Source organism: Bos grunniens, chromosome 17, assembly GCF_055505025.1.
Source record: "Bos grunniens cultivar Pamir isolate PY7600 chromosome 17, Bosgru_T2T1.0, whole genome shotgun sequence".
NCBI lineage: Eukaryota > Metazoa > Chordata > Mammalia > Artiodactyla > Bovidae > Bos > Bos grunniens.
Window position 1 is genome coordinate 67,486,880 of NC_141181.1, and position 17,546 is coordinate 67,504,425.

The 17,546-nt window shown below is 53.0% G+C and overlaps 1 long non-coding RNA gene across 1 annotated transcript; it reads left to right on the forward strand.

The window, feature by feature from the left end:
- Positions 1–1,453: 1,453 nt before the first annotated feature.
- LOC147355702 (uncharacterized) lies at positions 1,454–5,269 on the forward strand. Its single transcript, XR_015144908.1, has 2 exons — positions 1,454–2,172; positions 5,086–5,269. It is a non-coding gene; the product is annotated as an uncharacterized LOC147355702 (long non-coding RNA).
- The last annotated feature ends 12,277 nt before the right edge of the window (positions 5,270–17,546 follow it).

A 17,546-nucleotide genomic window follows, 5' to 3' on the forward strand; every position in this document is an offset into this window, starting at 1 on the left:
ACCAGTTTGTGTATCTGCAAGTTAATTTCTGCCCTCTCCCTCCTTCCTATCTGAGGTGACCTACTTAGTATTTTTTCTCTAAATTGATCTCCTCCTTCTGCAGAAATAAACATTTTTAAAGAAACTTTTAATCACCACCTTAAATAGGAAATGAACATTAAATGCCATAAATCAAAAGGTACCCTAAAAATGAAAAAAAAAAAAAAACAATGCTGGTGAGTTAGAGACAAACCCTGCTGCCCTCTCTGCCCTCCCCCTCAACAAGGCTTTTCAAAGAGAGATTAGCAAACCTTTGAAAGAAATGTTAAAGACACATTAGCACCCAACAGGGACTCTCTCTGGTGTTAAGGGAAGGTTGCAGGAAACCACTTTCTCATCACTGGTTTGGGAAGCAGCTGCACCCCTCCTGGCCAGGGCAGGTGGTCCAGCCTTTGGAAGCCCTGAGGTCCTGACCTACGGTGACAGAGGCAGGGAGCAGCTGATCTAAGGGGTCACAATAATGGCTTTTTGCCCCAACCTCCCCCTCCCAACAGTCCAAGCAGGGGCAGAAGGTCCCCAAGCTGCAGAAATCAAGAATGACTTCCTGGGGACAGTGGGGATGTATCACCCTATGGATGGCGATTGGCCACACAGGCACTGGCCACCAGTCAGCATGGCTACAGCCCAGCTCCAGGAGAACAAGGGGGCAGCGGAAGCTCTGGATAGGGGCAAGCCTGGGGGACCGCGAGGGGCTGACCCTGGCACGCACCTCCCACCCCAACCCCCCACCTAGGCACTCACTGGGGCTTGGTTTACCCAGCTCCTTTGTTAACAGGATGTGTCTCTCATTCCTCTTTGAAACTCAGTTCTCTCCCCCTCAGTTTCCCTTCTGCACAGAACCAATTTATCCGTCAGGCACGGTGGTGATCTCAGGTGGTCTCGGCCTGAAACGGCATGGAGCGGGGCTTGGGTTCCCAGCCAGAGACTGAGGCCAGGTCCCGGCGGTAAAAGCACCAGACCCTAGCCACAAGACCAGGGGTCAGCGACCAGGGCCCTGGCCCTTCGGCTTTGTGGATAAGAATTCTCACCAAGACGGAAGGTACTGAAACAAGTAAAGTGTTTCTTAAGAGGGAAAAAGAGAACAGTGCGTGTGGATAGACACGCACAGGCAGACTTGGAGAATTCCTGAGTCGCACCCTCGTGGCAGTTTAAATTACTTTTACTGGGTATTTCTTCCGGGTTTTCCTTGGCCAATCATTTTGATTTGCCTGGTTCACAGTCCGTATTTGGTATAGCTCACAATCCTCCCAAGTCAAGATGGATTTTACCACAAAGGCATCTGGGTAGAACATCCCTTGACCTAACTCCCCTTTGGCCTCCAAGAGGCCTTTTCTGCGCACGTGTGGTGGGGGAGGTCCCCTGACTTCCGGAAAAGAAATATGTGGTCTGGGCAGGGCCCACCCTCCTTGCCTTAATTGTCCTGCTATTCTCAGCTTAGAGTTTCGATCCACAGGGAATGAATCTCCAATCGCTTTACCCTGGGGGAGGGAAGGAAGGCTCATCTACCTCCTGCCTCAATAGTCCCAAAGCCTCAGGTCCACAATAGTTTTAGGGTTTAGTTTTTCAAAAACTATTTTAAAATGTTTTCTTTTTTTTTTTTAATCCGAAGGGGGAAGGAGGCTTTCTGAAGATCATGTTTTAATATCTAAAATTAATATTTTCATCTTTAGACCAACAATCATAATGTAACTTTTAATTTTTTCAACAGAGAAAGAGACCCACGAATAATAATAATGATGTGGCCTCTGTAAAACGAGGAAGAATAAAAGCACCTGGTGGAAAGCCTTTGGCCGGAGACCCAGCACCTGGGATGGATCCAACAAATGCTTCTATTGTTCTTCTCTTCAGTGTTGTTCTTAGAGTGGTTCGCGCTCGGGTAGAAGACGGGATGCAGGGTGTCTGGGCTCTGTCCCGCTCTGTGTAACCTTAGGAAGCTGTCCCTGGGCTGGCCTCGGTTTCCCCCACTGCTCAGTGAGGGTCCTGAAGTCTGGCAGCCTCTTTGTGCTTCTTCACTGCCTTTCCACCTGGGGAAGTGAGCAGCCCCAGCCCTACCCCACCTCCAGGGGAGGCAGACCAGCTGGCAGCAGCAGCGGGACGGCCCACTCTTCAAAATCGTCTCGTCCCCCCAGCCAGGTAAATATTACAGGCTCAGACAATAATTGCGGCTTCTCTTTTTTTTGTTGTTTATTTTTTTTAATTCCCGGATGTTTGACTTGGCTGGGGCCCAGGGCCTGGTGTTTTCACCTGGGCCATCTCTGATTCCCTCTCCCGTCATCAGAGCTCCCTGTAGAAACGGGTCAAGCATCTTCCGGGGGGGCTGGTGGGCACGGTCTGGGCTGGGAGAGGTTCCTGATGGAGTCTGCAGAGTGTAACCAAGGTGATCACTCCCCGAGCACCCACTCTGTGCCCAATGCTGTTCCAGGCCCTGGGATTCAGCTGTGAAGATGAGAGGCATCTCTGATGGGGGGTGGAGAGAGGGGCTTCCTCCACTCTCAAGGCAGAAAGTAAGGCAAATAGAGAGCAAGTAAAGTGCTCCCCCTCATGAGACGGGGGCTGGGGAAAGCAGGGGAAGAGGAACAAGGAAATGCCTAAGAAGCCAAGTACAGATGAGTCTGCAAATGTCCCCCCTAAAAGTAAGTGGTGGTTAAACATCACTGATGCATGCATGGCTGTCAACTAGGAGGATGCGGAAGGAAGGGCACCCAAGGCAGGTGGAACAGAACGTGCAAAGATTAAGGTGCTTTCCAGCCCAACGAGGGAGGTGCTTTCCATCCCATTCTCCAGATGAGGAAACTGAGGCTCAGAGAGGTCACGTAGCTGGTAATTGGCAGAGGCACGACTTGAACTCAGGGCTGCCTGGTTCCAAAGCTGGTTGGTAACCACTAGGCTATGCTCTTCCCCTCCCCACAGCATCCTCCACCCTTCCAACATCCCCATCCTCAACTGGCCTCACTGGAGGAAAAGGTCAGAACCCAAATCACCTACTGGGACTGGTTTTAGGGTCTCCAGAGAGGCCATTACCTCTGTGTAAAGCAACAGCCAACTCCTCAAATGCCTCTAGCATGACTCTGTCATGAGGTCCATCACCTATAAAACATGACAACCCCCCAAGGGGTCCAGAGAGAACCCAGGTGGGAAAACTGAGGCTCAGGCCGCTGAAGGCTTTGCCCAAGGTCACCCAATGTCTGGAGACAGAGACGTGGGGTCCCAGGGCCCAGGTCTCTGAGCCCGAGCCCCGTCCATGGGCAGGACAACCCCTCCCCAGCCCTCAGTTCGGGCCCCAGCCCCCTCTTTTCCCCCAGGACAATAGGGCCTTTCACAGCCAGACAAAGGGAAAAAGTTTAAAAGGCGAGAATTATGTTTCCACCAAGGCAAAGGGGGTGGGGCGCGGAAGCAGGGGAGCTGGGCCTGGGGAGGAGCTGCGGCGGCCGCAGAAACGGACCGGTGTGTATTTATTCATGTCTGACACAACAAAATTTGATTTTCCACATAAAAGATCAAATAATATTTCAGTTACAGTTAATTACACACCCCAAAAGCACATCAAAGGACGGTCCGCGTCCGCCCAGCCCTTGCTTCGCCGCACTGCATGCGCCCAGATTTCACGCCTGGCTTCGAGGCGGCTGCAGCACAGAAGCTCTGCAGTTCACACCCACATGGGCCTTTGAGGCTGGGCTGGGGGTCTCCAAGGTGCCTCCTGGGACCTCAGGCCCCTCGCTGGGCTCCCAGGACTGTCCAGTGCCCAACTGATGCCCATCCTCCCCACCAAAATAGTAGCCCTGGTGCAAATGCTTTTACAAGGCCCACTCTCCCACAGAAGAGAAACACCCCCAGTGACACCAGCACTCCCCCTGCAGACTGGGGAAGGGAGCAAAGTGGGCACATTATCCCCATTGTTAGATGAGGAAACTGAGGCCCAGAAAGATGAAGTGATTCACCCAAGCTCACACGGCCTGAAAAAGTGGAGCAGGGATTTAAGGAGAGCTGGATGACTCCAAAGAACCTCCCTCTCACAATGGATCACACCTTGCTGCGAAATAGTCATGGAAGAAGGAACTGGTTTAACATCAATCACATCAACAGAGTTATGCTTTTCTCAGGAAGCCCTGCTGACCGACCAGCCACAGTACAAACCCCTTTGGGGCATGGGAGCAAGGCTGAAGCGGGGAAACTTAGGAAGTGTGACCTTGGGGGACCGTTAACCCTCCTGGAGTCTTAGCTCACCCTGCGATGCTTCTCGAAACACTCACTGTGCACACGGTGGAGAAAATTCTGGAAAGACCAAGTCTGAGAATCCCAGAGTCTTAGAATATTGAAGGTGACAGAATCTTAAAATCAGGAATTTCAAGAACAAGAAAAGACATCCAACTCCAGAGCTATCGTGAAGCCCAGAGTGGTTGTGTGCTCAGCTTAAGATCACACAGCAAGCGAGGTCGGGCTTCCTGGCACCACAGGTGCAGTTTGGGGTGGTGGTCAGTGCACCCCAGAACCTGAACAGAGCTGCACTCTGCCAGAATCTCTCATTGGTGTCCCTACCTTTAGGAAGGGCCTTTGAAATACCTGCAGAAGGCCTGTCCCTGGCTCCTCCCTGGGGTGAGAGCTTGCTGGGAGCAGTACCTGGGGGAGCGGTGTGCAGAGAACAGGGCTGGGGGCACCCAGAGCAAGGGAACCTAGATCTGCCCGAATGGCAGCTCTGTCAGAGGGAGGGAAGACCCCCCAAAGCAGTTCCTTCTCCCCCCACTCCAGATCCTAAAAGAGCCCCGGGCCTGGAGCTGGAAGCAGGGTCTTGCCAGGCCAGCCACTTCCCCTCTCTGAGCCTGTTTCCCTTCTGCACACTCATGCTCATGGGAGGCTCAGAGGATAATGCCTCACTCATGAAGGTTCCCGGCTATGGGCACTGGGGCGGGGTAATGGGGGTGCAGAAGGGCTGGCGGGGGGCCAGGCAGAAAGCAGGGGCAGGGGAAGGGCAGGAGCTATTCTGGGCCCCTCTCCCTCCCCGCACCATGCACCCAAGCTCAGACGGCAAACGACCATCCTGTTTGCCAGGCAAAGATGTTTCCTGTGCTGGCCGCAGCCAGGCTGAACCTGCCGGGTGCCCACCGCAGGCTCTTCCCAGAAGCCTCTGCTTTGCGGCCACCTTGGGACCAAGCCCCGCACAGCCCACCCGGCTCCCGCTGCACCCCTCAACCGTTCCATCCCTCCAGCCTCAGTTCCCTTGTGCCCCAACCAAGTCAGAACACCCAGACCTCATGAGGCTGGGACGCTCAATAAATAACATCAACCAAGTAAGGCCTGGCACGTGTTAGGTTCATGCTTCAAATCGGTGGCTTGACTGTCGATATGTCTCACACTTGCTGGCACACAGCAAGCCTCAGACACAAGGGGGTATCAGAGCAATGGTGGAGGACAGTGGCCCCATTGCCGTGTTTACGCTCCCGTCCTCGGCATGGAGCACACGGTTCTGTGAACAGCCGGTGCCTTTGGGGTGTGTGCTGACCTTTCCCTCATCACCTTGTCACCGTTTGTTTGTTTCCTTGAAGGCAGGGCTGTGTTTTATTTACCTTTGTGCTTTGCAAATATTCACGAGTATTTATTGAATGGATGGCGGGTGGAAGGATGCATGGACGGATGGACGGATGGACGGGAGAGTAGGTGGATAGGGAGCTGGAAAGAAAATGAGTGGATGGCGTTTTGCGGCAGACATTTATCTGTAGTTGGATCTTTTACAATAAGAATATATTACTTTTTCAATCAATTTAAATTTGAGGAAACGATGTGAATAAATCTTAACTCCAAAGCTAGTAAATTAAATTTTCAAACAAACAAAAAGAATGAGTGGGTGAGTGAATGGATGAGTGGATAAATAAAAAGAAACCAAGGCTGAAAAAGCACTCTTTGGCTAGAGGACTCAGGAGTCCTAGATTCAAGTCTGCCACCCCAACTTATTCTGCTGTGTAGCCCTGGGCAGTGAAGTCACCCTCTCTGAGCCTGTTTCCTCATTTATCAAAGGAACCTGGTGACTCTGCTCTAGCAGCTCACTGGGAGGTCCGGAAGATTCCTTGTGAAGCTGGTGGAAATTCCTTCCTAAACTGTAAAGTGCTCTGCCCTGGGCAGGTGGTGGCCAGTCCTGAGTCTCCTGGGGAGGCAGGCAGAGAGAATGAGGCCTGGGGAGGTGTAACCTGGCAGGTGATGGAGGTCCTGAGGCCCGACACCCTGGCGGGCTCTAATCCCGCGTGGCTTCACTCATGGGCAGAAGCTCTCACTCTAGTAAAATTTTATGGCCTCTGAGAACAGGCAGAGAGCTGCCAGCAGCAACTCGCTGGATATTTATGACTGGCCTCCTCCCTGCTGGCCCGCCCTTCCTCAGCCCAGGTCTCACCAAAAGTGAAGGCTCTGGGCTTAGCCACAGGGCCCACTGAGCCCCTCAGTGGGGCCGGGGAAGAGGCACTGAATTAGGAGAGGCTAAAACATTGTGGTCAAAGGCAGGACAGAGGCAAGCTGAAAGACCTGGATCTGAGAAGCATTTACTTGTCAAGATTGTGCAAAGGATTGTCACACCCTACATGAAGTTACTAAACAGGCTCTTATCTAAGATCCCTTTGGAAAAAACAGGAATGTGGCCACAGCAGCCACAGGTGTCTCTTATAGTCCCTGAATGCATCTTTCCCCCCCACCCCAGGGCCTTTGCACATGCTGTTTCCTCTGCCAGGACACCTTCTCCCCAAACTATGATTTGCATAGTTAGCCAGAACGCATGTGTAGAGCTGACACGGGTAGGCACACGTGTGCATGATGCTCACATGAATGAGTGGATTTCTGATGCCTGTGGCATGTCTCATGAACAGGAAAACCAGAGGGCTAGGTGGTGGGGGTGCAGGCATGTGTGGCAAGTGCTGGGTATGGCTCCAGGTGGGAGGGAAAGGGAGCGGCACCCCCATTTCTAGTGGGTGACAAGTCCCCGGCACTGCATGGCCTATGTGTGCGTGAGCCATTAACCTGACATCAGGGTTACTCATTTAATCTACGTTTCATAGAGGCAGAAGTCTAGGCATCCAAGATCTGGCCAGGGGATCTGAACCCTGACTGTAGAGGGGTTCAGCTGCTGCTGCTGCTAAGTCGCTTCAGTCGTGTCCGACTCTGTGCGACCCCATAGACGGCAGCCCACCAGGCTCCCCCATCCCTGGGATTCTCCAAGCAAGAACACTGGAGTGGGTTGCAGTTCTAAGGGGGCTCCAGCCCCCCATCATTGCAGTGTGAGGCTGCATGGAGAACAAGCAGGGAGTGAGGGGACCTCTGGGGACCGGGCTGACGGTGGGGAGGGGAATGAGAAGGACCAAAGACTAAGAGAGCCTGGGAGGGGGCGGGCAGGGCTGGGGGGCGGCCCCTTCCCAGGTCAGGCTGGGAACCCGCTTCCCCCGCAAGCCCTGCCCCGCGCTGGCTTCGAGGTGGCGCTCTGGTGGCGCGGGGCCGCCGTTGTCAAGACCCGTCAGGCTGATTTACGGGCCCTCCCCGCCCGCCGAGCACCGGCAATCAGCCGCAGCCGCCAGATCTATTATTGATGAACTTTCTGAGCCCCGCTAATTAACTGCGCGCACCCCCAGCGGCGGCTGGCTAAAATACTGGCCTGGACGCTCCAGCCAATGTCATGGGCACCGCCCCCGGACCCGATGGGGCCCAAGGCAGAGAGTGGACAGGGGGCCCCCCAGAGGAAGCTCAGCTAGCTCAGACTCAGCCCCCTACTCCCAGGCTCCTGCCAGGCTCACGCCAGGCCCCCTGGCAACCTGCTGTGTGACCTGGGGCCAGCCGCTTAATCTCTCTGATCCTCAGGCTCAGATCACCTGCAGCAGGCAGCAGGGGACTGGAGCTGAGCATACTGCAGATGGAAGGGGTATGAAGGTTCCTATCAGTGCTTTGAGCAAAAAAGACAACAAGACTGAACGCACCATAGTTAAGGGCACAGCTTTGGAGCCATACAGACCTGGGTGCAAGCCTGGCTCTGCCGCTTGCCAGCTGTGTGACCTTGAGCACAGCTCCTTCTCTGAGTCTCAGTTTCCAGATCTGTAAAATGGGTGGCAGCAGTCCCTGCCTGTGGGCTGTTGGAAGGAGTTAATAGCTGGGGGCTGTGTGACAGCTCAAACACAGATGAGTAGACAGTCGGCGCTCAGTCATGCTCCCTTCCCTCTGTCCTTCTGAAAAACAGGCACGTCTGGCCTCTTGCCAATAACAGCCGCCCCGGGGGCTCCCAGCTCCCCCCCCTCCCTCTTGAGAACACCTGTGCAGATCCCCTTCCCTGGCCCCATGGAATGAAAATTATGTAAAGAGGCCCATACTTCTCCCTTGCAGACAAAGACTGAAAAATAAAAATTCCACACTGTCCCAGGAGGCAGCTGGAGGTTCAGGAAAGACCCCAGCCGAGACCCCTCCTCCCCCAGGGTATGGGGGCTGGGCCTTCAGGACCCCCGTTCATCCTCACAGCTGGTGGAGAGCCAGGCAAAATGGTCCAGGGTGGGGAACCCCCATTAGTTGGAAGAGAAAAGTGAGGCCCTGAGACCAGAGCCAGCAGCCCCCAGTCTGGCCCCGAAGACCCAGAGTTGCCCCCTGGAGTGTGATGTAAGGATGCTGAGGGGTCACAAGGGTGACCAGGAGGGAGCTGAAATGTGCTGAGAGCCTTCCTGGGGACTGGACTGTGGATTCAGATGCCGCTGGGCTGGGGGCTGTTCACACACAGCGAGGCAAACACCACTGAAGGGCAGGACGATGCCAGTCCTCGTGGTCATCTTCCAGCTCTCCTGATAACGGCACAGAAAACTGCACCCGAAGGCTTCCGGGTCTTAAACATCTAACACAGGGACTTGTCAACCCGGGCCCAGAGGACAAGACCCTTGGCCAGCTAGTCTGAAATGTGCTTGCACTTCTAACTCAGGAGTGAGTTTTCACTTCCGGCAAGTCGTCAATTCAAAGCAGTGTTAGAAAGTTTCGAATTGAAATGAAAAGCAAGTCCCTTTAAATACACATGAAGTAAGAAACAGTGCAGACGCAGTGGTGGAACGGGCGCCATGGGGAAGCACGCGAGGCAGCTGGGGAAGCGTGTTTCTTCCCAGCTCAATAGATGGGCGGCTTCCAGGCCTGCCCTCCCCCGACCCCCAGGAGGGCACCCACACCCAGCCCATTCACCAGTCATCAGCTAACAGGTAACACATACCAGCCACGTGCCCAGTGCTGAGCCGGCTGCTCACGACACTCTGCAAACAGACGAGGCCCTGCCCTCTGGACCTTACAGTCCAGCAGAGAAACCAGTGCATCAGATCCTCGTGGATGCTGATGAATGTCCTGAGGACCCCAAGCTGTGCTAGAGAAAAGCAAAGGGTGGGTGGGACGTGGCAGGCGGATGGACAGGAAGCTTTGCCATACTTAAGGGGGACCCAAGGGACGAGAAGGTGCAGGGTATGCTGAGAGCAGAGGAAACAGCAGATACAAAGGTCCTGAGGCAGGAAAAACCACCACCACCCTCTCCCCCAGAAGAACTGAAGAGGGGAGGGGGTGGGGCAGTGAGAGATAAGGTAGGCAGGTCCCAGCCCATTCAAGACCTGGAAGTTTCCAGAGAGGATTTGGGGCTTTGTTCTGGGTATTATTTGGGCTTCCCTGGTGGCTCAGACAGTAAAGAATCTACCTGAAGTTTGATCAGGACACCTGGGTCGGATCCCTGGTTTGGGAAGATCCCCTGGAGGAGGGCACGGCAACCCACTCCAGTATTCCTGCCTGGAGAATCCCATGGACAGAGGAGCCTGGTGGGCTGCAGTCCATGGGGTTGCAGAGAGTCAGACACGACTGAGCGACTGACATTTCACTTCACTTCTAAGTATAATGGAGAACCCCAGGGTTGTTTTTATTTTGTTTTGTTTTCTTAATCAGGAGAGTGGCTTGCTCCCGTTTGAGTTTTAAGCAGACCCCCTAGCCAGTGTTCGGATCATGGACTTGCAGGGGCCACCATGGAGAAAGGGAGGTTGAGATGAGGGGGCTTTGTCTGTGGGGGTTGGGGGATGCCAGCAGGTGCCAGAAAGCAGTCAGACCTGAGGGTGATACTGGAGGAAGGAGCAGCGGGGTTGGGTGACTTGTGTATGCAGTTGACAGGTATTTATTAAGCACCTACTGTGTACCAGACCTCAGGCTGGGCACCAAGGAAACCTCAGTGAGTGACACTGGGAAGGAATCTGGTCCTCGTGGGGCTGGCTGTCCGGGGGATGGAGAGACATCACGCGATACGCCCATACCTGTGAGTGTCACATGTGCACTTGCACACGTGCACAAGCCCACTCTCACCCTCTCTCCTGGGCACACACGTACACAGGCATGTGTGCCCCAGGCGCCCGTTTGCACACGCCTGGCCCCCATCACCATTGCACACGTGCACACACGCACGCAGTCCTCAGCTTCACTTGTAAAAATAATCTCGGTGATTACGCTGCATCGGGCTGACGCTGGCAAGAAATAATTGAGATCCCCTTGCTCCTGCTTTACCAGGTGATTCATTGAGAATGCACTTCGCCCTCGCCTCGGCCCTGCTGAACGCTGTGAGCACTAAGAATACTTTCTTTTATTGTAGCGAATGACATTTGAATTCATTTTCCTCCCCATTATGCGCCGAGATGGCAGAGATGGAGGGGTTATTACCTGCCCGCCATTATGTAGCGTGACAGAAATCCGCCACGGCTCGCTGCTGTCGGATGCCTCTGGAGCCCCCCGACCTCAGGCCTCCTGGCTAAGAAGTGACAGCACCCGTCTGTGGGCCAGGTCCCCGTGAGGCCGTGCAACTGCCAGGGGGCTGCAAGCCGGTGGCCTCAGTTTCTTCATCTGCTCAATGGGGATGCAAAGGATGAGCTGAATGGCCTTCAAAGGGGTTTTCAACCCTGCCACGTATGATCTGCAGCTCCAACGAGGAGGTTGGTCTCCTCCTAAGCTTTCTCTATTTAGGGGTGAAGGTTGTCTTTGTTGAGGTTTGAGAGAGTGATTCCTCCCTGTATGAGACTCCCCTCAGACCCTGAAGGTCCCTCCAGCCTCCCCGGAGGGTACAGATGGGAGGAAGTAGAGCACAGTTCCAGGCCCCGCTCTGTTCCCCGCCCAAGACGGAACCATCCTTCTTTTTCTTTTTCTTTATTGTTAATTGGAGGATAATTGCTTTACAATATTGTGTTGGTTTCTGCCATACATCAACGTGAATCAGGCTTAGGCATCCCGCCCCCTCTAGGCTGTCACCAAGCACGGGTTTGAGCTTCCTGAGTTGTATGGCAGATTCCCACCAGCTATCTAATTTTTACACATGGTAGTGTATGTGTTTCCCCGCTACTCTCTCAGTCCATCCAACCGTCTCCTTCCCCTACTGTGTCCACAAGTCTGGGCAGTCCTTCTTGTCTGATCTCGGGGGTCCTGGAAGCGTTTTCTTGAACCACCGCATCATGGCTATGCTATGCTAAGTCTCTTCAGTTGTATCCAACTCTGTGCGACCCCATAGATGGCAGCCCACCAGGCTCCCCCATCCCTGGGATTCTCCAGGCAAGAACACTGGAGCGGGTTGCCATTTCCGTCTCCAATGCATGAAAGTGAAAAGTGAAAGTGAAGTCGCTCAGTCGTGTCCGACCCTCAGCGACCCCATGGACTGCAGCCTTCCAGGCTCCTCCATCCATGGGATTTTCCAGGCCAGAGTACTGGAGTGGGGTGCCATTGCCTTCTTCGCATCATGGCTAAGTAGAAAAAACATCAGAGTAACAACCAAGCCAGGCAGAATGGGAGGAAGGGGAGAGCAGGACAGGAAATGTGTGTTTCTGCGAGGAAATGCAGTGGAGCCACCGCTGGCGTTCAATGCATCAAGGCTTGAATTTCCTGGTTCCTAGAGAGAAACCAGTTCATCCCATTCCAACCCAATAACACAGGCTCTGGCGCTGCTGAAACCTGACAGACAAGCTGGAGAGCTATCTCCTTCCCCTCCTCAGGAGTGGGAAGGGCGCCCAGCGCTGGGATGGAAGGGTCGAGGGTGACCACTTGAACCCTGACTGGGAGGGTGGGTATCACCCTAGGCACACTGGCTGAGCCAGGGACCCAGAATTCCAGGAACAGCTAGGGGATATCCACAGAGGTACCCAGGTGTCCCCCATCACAGGCGGCCAGCTGGGTGGTCTCTGATGTCTGGGATTCTTCCTAAGGGCAGCCTGGCATTCTGGACCCAACCACATGCACAGAGGTGACCCTCAGGCTTCCTTGAGTGCCTCCCCAACCCCAAATCACGTTCTTCCCATGCCACCCTGGCACTCGGGCCTCAGCGCAAACTGTTGCACTGTAATCGATGATGCCGCTTCTGTGGCCCTGTCACCGAGGACCCGCAGGCTCACTGAGGGTCACCATGGAGCCACTGTGTGGGCCCCCTGTTAGAAACGGGGGCCAGTTTCTGACATTGTTGTAAATCGTCCAAAGGCCCTCGAGGATTTCCTACGAAGGCCCCGTGACGGGACCCATGTGCCGTTTAGTTAAACCTGAGTTGGAGGAGACACCACTGCAGTTCATTCTAATTGCAAGGTGGGAAAGAAGCGGGAGGAAAAAAGAAAAGAATAAAAAGGCAAGGACAGGGCTTCCCCAGTGGCTCCGTGGTAAAGAATCTGCCTACCAATGCAGGACACACGGCTTCAATCCCTGATCCGGGAAGATCCTACGTGCTGCAGACCAACGAAGCCCGGAGTGTCCCAACTACCAGCCTGCGCTCTAGAGCCCGGGAGCTGAAAGTACTGAAGCCCACGAGCACCCTAGAACCTGTGCTCAGCAACAAGAGACGCCACCGCAATGAGAAACCCGCTCACCGGAACCAGAGAAAAGCCAGCGCAGTCACAGAGACCCAGCACGGCCAAAAAATAAAGAAGTGAGTAAATAAGACAATGACAGGGACTTTTCCTACTTCTTAACAATTTCTAGTGTGTCTGATGAAGTTGATCATACCCACAAACAGGAAAAAAAACTCCTTCATCTGGGGTGGGCTCGGGAGCACTTCTTTCATTTCCTCGGCATCCCATCCCCTACCTACAAAGCCTTCCCCTCCCCTCCCCTTTAAGCACTGACGGCCGAAACTCCTTTCACTAGTAAGGTTGTTTGTTTACAAAGCGCCACTGGCCATTACCAGGTCTAACCCTTCCCACCACCCCCTATCCCTGCCACCCAGAGCATCTTCTCCTATGGGTCCTGGAGGGCCCTTGAGGACATCAGGGGTCTTTGCGACGTCCCAGCCTTTGGAGAAGCTGGGTTTGACAGCAGCACAGAGGGTATGCAGGCCAGGACCATATGAATCCTAAACGCTGCATCCAGGCGAGGGTGGCCGGACTCCTTGATACTCAGAGTCCAGAATTTCCACAGTGAAACAGGAGAAAGCTCCCACTTTGTCATGGATTAAAATTCCAGATTTGACATCTTGGTCATGGAGCTTTGAATTGACGGTCAAAGCATTAACCCAGAGCTGGACGGTTCCTGGGCTCCTAAGGCTTGAAACCACGTGTTCTCAAGGAGCTGTCATCTCTAAGTTTTGGAAGATGTGAGCTCTTCGCTTTGGAGAACTTTGAATCTAGGCAGTAGAGACCTTTCATCAGAAGGGCTGGAGGGCTGCCTCGTCATCACCCACATGTGATTTCACAGTGTCATCAAGAAATAACATGTGTTATTTCTAATATCAGATGTAATACACTTATTGAATACACTTTAGAAAATACCTACAACTGTGAAGTCATGACAGAAAATCACCTAAAATTATCAAGTCTGGAAATCACCAAGCTTATCATATTATTACCTTTAAACTTGTTCTCCATACATTCGTGCTATATATTTATTCAAAATGAGATGACGTGGATAATTTAACATCCGTAAAATGATTTTTCCATGTTGTTAAGCATTCATCCATTTGTTCATCCTCTGACAAATTATCGAACGCCTACTGTATGCCAGGCACTGCCTTAGATCCTGGAAATGCAACGGTTTAAAAGTGAATGGGTAGGGACTTCTCCGGTGGTCCAGTGGCTAAGACTCCATGCTCCCGATGCAGGGCGTCAGGGAACTAGATCCCGCACGCCGCACCTAAGGGCTCGCGTGAAGATTCCCCATACCACAATGAAGGTAGACAATCCTGCGTGCCACAGTTAAGACCTGGAACAGTCAAGTAAATAACTTTTTTAAAAAAATTTAAATAAATGAATGGGAGAACTAAAACCCTGTCCGCTTGGAACTTTCTTCTGTTACATTCTGCTAACCAACAAGTTGGTCGTATGATATTCCACCGTGAAGATGTAGCATTATTCATTTAACCAGTCCCCTGTGGTTGGGCAGTTAGGTTGCTTCTTCTCTTGATGAGATGAACATGCTTTTATAGCTGAATCTTTCTGAGACACTGTGATCATTGATTTCTTAAAGAGGGAGCCCTAAAGATGAAAGGGCTGAGCAGAGAGATAAATAACCACCTGTTTACATACACTGCTTTGGATGTCTGCTTCCAAATTGCCCTCCGAAATAAATTCTATCCATGTGGACGCTTGCCAAGCAAGGAAGGAGGGTACGTGGTAGGAGTGGATTTATTTAGACTAGACAGGAGAAAGTTAAGGAGCTTCTCAGTCTTTTATTTATTTATTCATTTTGGGCTGTGCTGGGTCTTCGTTGCTGAGCACAGCCTTTGTCTCACTGTGGCGAGTGGGGGCTACTCTCCAGGTGCACTACGTGGGCTTCTCACTGACTGACTTCTCTTGTTGCCGAGCACGGTCTCTAGACACATGGGCTCAGCAGTTGCGGTTCCCGGGTTCTAGAGCACAGGCTCAGTAGTTGTGGCACACAGCCTTCGTTGCCCCGAGGCACGTGGGATGTTCCCGGACCAGGGATCGAACCCAGGTCCCCCGCATTGGCAGGCAGGTTCTTAACCACTGGACCATCAGGGAAGTCCAGAGTTCCTCAGTCTTAAGAAACCAAAGTATGAGATCGTTCCCAAGACCTTGGAGGCATGGGTTAAAGGCCATTTTCCAAGAGGCAGGAGACGGGGAGTGAAGTGAAGGATGAGGAAACCCCATCACTGCCACGGGGACAACTTCCTTCTTGCAAACGCCTTTGGAGACTCAAAGTCACTTGTGTTCCCAGAACACAGTACCACACTCTCCAAAATGACGTCAGCTTAGAAGATGATCCTCCACATATATATATATCCAGGGATACCAAGTCTCAGAAAGAAATTATGCGAAAGGGACTTGTGAAGTCTGGGAGTAGTGGAAACAAATTTTGGAGCAAGTCAGACCTGGGTTCAAAGTGGTGTGGTTATTTTCTTCCTTGCGGTTGTGGAAGGCACTATAATGCCCCCTACCCACGTCCCCGAGATGTCCATGTCTTAATCCCTGGGAACTGTAATATGTTACCTTACATGTCAAAAGAGACTCTGAAGTTAAGGATCGTGAGTTGGGAAGACTATCCTGGATTATCTGGGTGGGCCCAATGTCATCATGAGCGTCTTCATAAGAGGAAGTTGGGAGGGTCAAACAGAGAAGGAGGTCAGAGTGATGCACTTTGGAAATGCAACAAGGAGCCACAAGCCAAGGAATGTAGTGACCTGCAGAAGCTGGACAAGGCCAGGAAGGCCATTCTCTCCTAAAATGACCTGAATGAATGCAGCCCTGATGATGCCATGATCTCAGCCCCATGGAAACAGGGACAGACTTTATTTTCTTGGGCTCCAAAATCACTGTGGCTGGCGCACTGCGGACAGTGACTGCAGCCATGAAATTAAAATATGCTTGCTTCTTGGAGAAAAGCTGTGACGGACAGTGAATTAAAAAGCAGCCACATCATTTTGCCAACAAAGGTCTGTATTGTCAAAACTATGGTTTTTCCAGTAGTCATGAATGTGAGAGTTGGATCATAAAGAAGGCTGAGCACCAAAGAGCTGATGCTTTCGAATTGTGGTGCTGGAGAAGACTCGAGAGTTCCTTGGACAGCAAGGAGATCAAATCAGTCAATCCTAAAGAAAATCAACCCAGAATATTCATTGGGAGGACTGATGCTGAGGCTGAAACTCTAATACTTTGGCCACTTAATGAGAAGAGCCAACTCATTGGAAAAAACCCTGATGCTAGTAAAGATTTAGGGCAGGAGAAGAAGAGGGCAACAGAGGGTGAGATGGCTGGATGGCATTACTGACTTGATGTACAAGAGTTTGAACAAACTCCGGGAGATAGTGAAGGACAGGGAAGCCTGGTGTGCTGCAGTCCATGGGGTCACAGAGAGTTGGACACGACTGAGTGACTGAACAACAACAACTCATTTTGGAATTCTGACCTCTAGAACTGTGGTGGTGGTGGTTTAGTCGCTAAGTCGTGTCCAACTCTTTCGACCCCATGGACTGTAGCCTGCCAGGCTTCTCTGTCCATGGGATTTTCCAGGCAAGAATACTGGGACGGGTTGCCATTTCCTTCTCCAGGGGATCTTCCCAACCCAGGAATCAAACCCGGGTCTCCTCCATTGAAAGCAGATTCCTTACCAACTGAGCTATGAGGAACTGTAAGGTAATATATACCTGTATGGGAGGCTCTGGGTCTAAGTCTTAGTTCTAGCCAGGGGCTCCTTCATGTCCCTTCTCTGAGCCTCAGTTTGTCCATCTGTAAAGTGGGGATGTAATGGCAACCTTCCACCACCCCCCCAAAACAGACAATGTGGACAGCACAAAGAAGAAAGTGTTCACTCACTGTGGAGAGAAGTGCCCACCCCAGGAGCCTGCTCCACCACCAGCCCCTTACCAACACACCAGGCAGGGATGGGAGCGGTTATTCCCAGGGCCCAGCCCAGCTGGGGCTTACACTCCAGCCGACAGGAGCCAATTTCCCCAGCTCATTATCCCAAACCAAATTAGGAGCAGCCTGGGCCGCGCCACTCCTGGCTTAATTGGGGCTCACAGACGCCCCTGGCCCGTGCCTCCTTTCTTCCCCCACTCCCCCGTCCCCAGCCAGGCCGCGCCTTGAGGGAGCCAGAGGCTGTGCAGGCCTTGCCACCTGGGCCCGCACAGACGCCCCAGTGTAATCAATTAGAGCCAGGCCAGGCCGGGTGCATAATGGGGCACTGCTGGGCAGCTGGGCCCGGCATCGATCCCGGCTGCCGGTGACCCCCAGGGAGGCGAGGCAGCCAAGACAGGCCCGCAGATGGTGGTCTCCAGGGCCCTCTGCCCCCACCCCAACCCGGGGCTACTCGGCGGACGGATGGAGGGGCTTCTGCTCCGGGTGGACCCCCTGACAAGCCTGGGACGCTGGACTTTGGTGTTTGGTCTCCAAAAAGAATGAGAAATATTCAGGAAATACTGCCTTGCTGGGGTCTCAGTGCCCACCCACCCCCAAACTGGAGCATCTTTCATCCCTCAGAACCACTGGATGCCCCCGACAGCACCCATGCTGACCAGACCCAGTGCTGCCTCCCAGGGGAGCCCCTGCAGATGCGGTCAGACCGAGACGGGCCGGAGC